The following is a 6,143-nucleotide window of genomic DNA, read 5'->3' on the forward strand; positions in this document are numbered from 1 at the left end:
ATTTTCGGCAGCCGAAATTTCGGTGCATCTCTAATTATTGGCGACATCAGAAATGGATATTATATAATAGATGCTTTTTTGAACATTTTAGCAATTTAAAAATATTAAAAAGGGATTTTTTACACGGCACCCCTGCTCTCGACAGACGGCACCCCGGTTGGGAAACACTGATCTAAGCCTCCAACCAAGAGTAATGGTTGCAATAAAATAGCAGATTGACTGAATTGTATCAATAAGCTCTTGTTTTACCTGACTGACTTCAGTCCTTTACACATATGATAATGTTGACATTTACACTTTAAAGGGGTCATATGATGCGATTTCAAGTTTTCCTTTCTCTTTGGAGTGTTACAAGCTGATTGTGCATAGATGAGATCCCTAAAGTTGCAAAGACTAAAATCTCAAAACCAAAGAGATATTCTTTATCAAAGTTAAGACTCTGCCACGCCCCCCTAAAACGGCTCGTTCTAACACGCCCCCACATATCTACCTCACTATGTGGAAATATTTGCATAATGCGGCCCAAATGTGCACGCAAAGAAAGAAGGCGTGGTTTCAGGAACAGCAGTAGTGTTGATGCAGCCATGTCAGTGCGAAAGACAGATTTCAGCTGTCTTAACCGTGGCTTGTGTACTGCAAACACATACCAGCTTCATCACTGTGTCTGTCACGGGACTCTGTTCCCCTTTCGGGCTCTGTTTTTACATTTATTTTGAAAGATGAAGCTCGCGTTTATGGTAAGGGGCGTTACATTTCCGACAGGTGCTTGTGGTGTTCGGCCAATCACAGTGCACTGGGTCAGCTGGCCAATCAGAGCGGACTGCGCTTGTCAAAGGAGGGGGCTTTGTAGAAAACGAAGCGTTTGAGAGAGGCGGGGCATAGAGGACCTACAATAATGTACAGTATTTGAAAAATAATGTGTTTTTTGAACATTAAAGCATGTCAACATATTCTGTTACACCAAATACACAAAATAATGATCTTTAAAAAAGCATCATATGACCCCTTTAAGAGAGAGAATATTATGTGAATAAATTATTTTGTTAGTGGCTCTTCAACACAAGCCCAACCTAAACAGCATGCCTTTGTGTGCATCGGTTGTGCATGTCAAATAAAGTCAATCATAAAAAAAAAAAAGTAATTTATGATGTTTTAGCATTAGTATTTATTTATTGATCCTTGGTCATTTCAGATACAGTTTCTGAGTGTTATTTACATACAAAAATACCTATGTTTTTCATGATTAAGTAGTATCAAATTTCAATGGAAACATTATTTGCATGAGTTTAGAATCAAGGATAAACTGAAATTCACAGCATTTCACCAACTTTGGCTCACATATTAGAAGGCCTTAAATACAAGTGGTGCCGCCGATAAAGTACAAAGTTAGTTACAAACTAGCTAGTAGTTATTGGGCCTGTATTGTGGACTTTACATTCCAATTTAAGTAAGAACTTACGAAGAGCTGGTGCAACCCTTGCCAGTAATTTTAGACCAAACCTGAATATAAATCACACACACATTTGATTTTTGAATATGCAGTCGTAACACAATCCGTTACACATGATAATGTTGCCATTTACACTCATTTGCATTTTAAGAGAGTGAACATACTGTATGTGAATACATTTACTAGCCACTAATTTTAGACCAAATCTGAATATGAAACAAACATTTGATTTTTTGCAGTCATAACACACGTTCATTTCTCTATTGTTTCTTGAAGACTCGCTGGTACTGGTAGGCACCTTTAAGGCAGCAGGGATTGAGGATGTGCATCATTATCGGTACTGGGATGCAGAATCCAATGGAGTGTGTGTGGAAAACATGGTGCATGACTTGGAAAATGCTCCAGAACGATGTATGGTGGACCTGTTTGCTTCAGGGCACCGTCCCACTGGTGCTGAACTTTCTCAGGAGAATTGGAAACGTGTGGCTGAGGTCATGGTGGTACGATCTCACAAACATGAAATTGAGCTTAAAAATGGACGTCTTTCCCAACTGGGTAGAGTTAGAGAGTTCTATCATTTATAGCAATCATTATCAGGTGTATAAGGCCAGTTAGACCCTCCAGGGTAAGATCAATTATACTTCAGCTTCACTAAACATCTCACTAAACATCACACTTTCTTTCATGTTTTCCTATCCATAATTCATAGTCTCTATGCACTCTTGTTAAAACAAGTAAACAAATAGTTATGGTTAATAAATCAGATGTACTGGGTACAACGGTGCTAAAGATACACACCTTAAGAAAGATGTGCTTTTCACTTTCAGAGCATAGACTGCATAGACTGCAGAAAAAAAAATCTATATGTTTTTATTGAACATTTATGAAGCAACACATTTTGTTAGAAGGTAAATCAAAAGTTTTTTTTTTTAAATGTATGAGATGGTGAGGGGGCAAAAGGCAGTATTGATGCAAATACTTGTGTCTGGCTGAAGTATTTTTTTTTAAGTATCTAAGTTAATACTTGCTCAAAACAATCAGAAAAGGTTCAAATAAATATAGTGGTATTAAAATATGTTCTGAAAACAAAAAAAAAAGACTTTACAGTAGTAACAACATTTTATATTATATGATGAATATAAATTATTATGTCAGTTATTGTGCCTTTAGGGACACCTTTTACCCCAAATACCACACTTTCACACATTCTTCAGGTATTTAAAAATAATTAATTAATTAATAATCATAATAATAATCACCTTGAACAAAATAGAAAATAGAAAATCATTAACTTTTTTTTACCATACCATACTTTCACACATTCTTCAGCTATTTAAAAATAAATAATTAATAATAATATTCATAATAATAATCACCTTGAACAAAATAGAAAATCATTAACTTTTTTTGTCTTAAAACATATTTGATAATTTTATTTTTTGTCATTGATTGTCATTTGCTACATAATAAAACACTAAATTTTAGATCAAATTATAGCACAGAATCTACTTTGCATTGCTGGCCACAAGCGTCAAGGATCACAAGCGCCTAGGATCAGCCAAAAACGCAGATGTTTACGAAAGTGCTGCAAGTTTTCATGCCATCTAATGGTTTAGAGGAGAATAAAATCAAATTTGCCTATTACCCTGGTGTGCTTTTAGCCCTGTTGAACCCTAATAGACTGATTATTAATGGTTTTGATCTCATCACGAGTAGTTTATAGCATAGTTCAAGCTTTTACCAGTAATAGCCACAGAGTGGGTGAGTAGCATTTGATATTTAATGGTTCCTTGAATGAAGCACCTGTTAAGCATAAGTCAGTCTTTCAATCCCATTCTGTCTCTTTCTCTCGATTAGATGCGCCAGTTATTTCCATTCTTCTTGATGTCTGCCCAAGGCTTGTGCAGTGGTTCTCTTGAGCAAGACGCCTGGCCTGTTCGCCACTGTGTGTCTTTGGGGCTTGAACTTCTCTGCGCTCAATCTTTTTCTCACAATTTTGGCCTTTATGGTGTGTTTACCATTTGTAATTAGGTTACAGTTTAGATATTACTCCAGACACATGTCTAAATGTGATTTACATGTTAAGCTACAATAATTATATTGAATATTCATGTTGACAAGGTGAGAGAGTGGGGCATCTTCTCTGTGTGTTAAAGCAGAACCTACTGGCTGTACGATCTCAAGCTGAGAAACTTGTTTAGAAGCTTTGGTCCTGCCCACCGATGCAAGGGGCCAGGGTGATTGCCACCATATTAAGTAATCCTGCCCAGTTGAGTGGTAAGACTTATTCCTTTCATTTATCATTTTTGACATGATTAAAATGCTCATTTAATGTCTGTACTGTATGTTCTTTGCATTTCACCCCTGCTCTATCTTGTTCCTTGTCCAGCTTTCTAATAAACCTGGCATTGTCATAAACCTTTTAATTGAGAATTTTATGTATTCATTTAAAGAAACATAGTACTTAATATATATATATAGAGTAGTGACCACACAAAGTATTTGGATGCCTAAGTCACACAAACAGTACATACAGAGTATCAAACCAAGTGGCATTTGCAAACAATTAACTTGAGTTTTCTAGCTCCTAAATGCATAAATCCAATTGTAATTTTTTGAAAGCATTTTATAATGTCATAAACCTTTTCATTGAGATTCATTAATTCATTTAAACATAATATATTGTGACCTCACAAAGTATTTGGATGCTTGATACGATGAATGTAATGGAAAGAATGTTAGATATAAATTCACAATTGCAAGAAAAAAAGTTTTCATTTTGAGATTAGAAGTCATGTTTACCTTTTTTATTTTGTGGCAGAAAAACAACTATGAGATGTTAACTGAGAGTTCAGAGAAAATAAATCTGAATTGTGAGATGTAAACTCAGAACTGTGAGAAAAAATTGTGAGTCACAAAGTCACAATTATCTCTTTTTTTTATTCCGTTGTGTAAACAAGCTTGAATGCCATTAAATGATAGTACATGCTAAATATCAAACCAAATGCCATGTGCAAACAAATGATGCTATGAGTTTCTCTCAGATGCAACTTGAATTTTTAAACTATTTTGCAATCATTTTTATCAAGCTGCTGTGAAGCTGATTTTTAGTAGATGTATGCAGTCAGTCCTCCTCTAGTTTACACAAGTATCCTAATCAGGTATTCATCACATTAAATGTATGACCACTAACGTCTGACAACCAGAAAGTATTACATTATGTTAGTTTTGAACAGTATATCTACTGTTTTATAATTTAAAACTCTATGTGAAATGATTTGATTAAGAATGGTTTGTTGTATTTTCTCTGCCATTTGGTTTGACATTTTGTCACATAGGCCTATAATGCAAAGACATTCATACATTGTAAGTGTGGCTTAAGTATACAAACACGTTTTACGTGTATGTGGCCATGAATAAACAAAGCATTTAAAAACCTCCACTTTACTATGAGAGCGTCTGATTGTCACAGTCTCTTTACATCAAAGCTGCCTGAACAGATGAGTTTGTTCTTGACCATGAGCATTTCAGTTAAGCTTAATGTTCAAATGCAATGAGAAATCAATTACCCCTGAAACTGCCATTGCAAATTAAGAACATCTCGATCTGAACATTACACTTGTGATTATGATTTTGAGATGAACAAGTGCCCAAGGCTTTCTAATTTATTATGCAAAAACCGTCCTGAAATTAAAAACTGCTCTTTTTATTATTCAGCAAATGAGTCTGAAGTTTTTCTCAGGCAGGAGAGTGTGAAGGCCATCGCTGAGCACTGCATGCTAATCCGAGAGCGTCTGCGTGAGAGACTCAGGCTATTGGGTGGTCCGTGGCATTGGGATCACATAATAAAACCTGGAGGGCTTTATTGCTGTTTCGGACTCAATAGAAAGTGATACATAATAGTGAACAGTGCTAACATTACAAAGGGGAGCTCAATAATACAGTATGCATTTTAAATGCATGACTGAAACACTGTAAATAATTAACTTCATATTCTCTATCAGCTCAACAGGTTGAGTTCTTGGTTCAGAAGAAACATATCTACTTGTTATCCAACGGGTGTCTGAATGTCAGTGCTATTAACAGCCGTAACCTGGACTATATTGCTGAATCCATACATCAAGCCTTAAGCTCTCAACTCTGATCTGACTTCACTGAAACTTCTCTTTATCTACAGTATGCCTTTCAACAGCTTTGGGAATTGCTGTCTTTGAGTCATAAGTATGTATATTTCAAATATATTCAAACAAACTTTTAACTTTCTTAGGCTTAACTTTTAATGAAGGCTGTAATGCAGACAGAGCAGCAATCGGCATTACTGGTTTCCTATTTTGTAATTATTGGTTATTTTGTTTGTTATGCTATATTTATAGGGCAGACTGTATTTGATAGGGCCGAAAGAACTAAGAAGAAATAAAAGTACATCTGTATATCACCCACAGTGTGATGCCACTTATCAAGCAACATTCTCACATTTCTCTTCCATACAACACATAGAAGAGAATTCATTACCATATTCACACATCAGTATCCAAGACATGTAATGGCATTGTCTGTAATGAAAGATACCATTTTTTAAATCAACTGTTGTTTATTTATTTTTCCCCCCAGTTTTTGATAATGAGATAAAAAGCATATATAATATACTGTGTATATATATATATATATATATATATATATATATATATATATG

The 6,143-nt window shown here is 35.1% G+C and overlaps 1 pseudogene; it reads left to right on the forward strand.

Annotated features, from left to right (window-relative positions):
* LOC107740992 (aspartate aminotransferase, cytoplasmic-like) overlaps window positions 1-5,594 on the forward strand; it is a 9,714-nt pseudogene extending 4,120 nt beyond the window's left edge.
* Window positions 5,595-6,143: the final 549 nt, after the last annotated feature.

The sequence above is a fragment of the Sinocyclocheilus rhinocerous genome, unplaced genomic scaffold (assembly GCF_001515625.1).
Source record: "Sinocyclocheilus rhinocerous isolate Xijiao unplaced genomic scaffold, SAMN03320098_v1.1 scaffold1548, whole genome shotgun sequence".
NCBI classification, from domain to species: Eukaryota; Metazoa; Chordata; class Actinopteri; order Cypriniformes; family Cyprinidae; genus Sinocyclocheilus; species Sinocyclocheilus rhinocerous.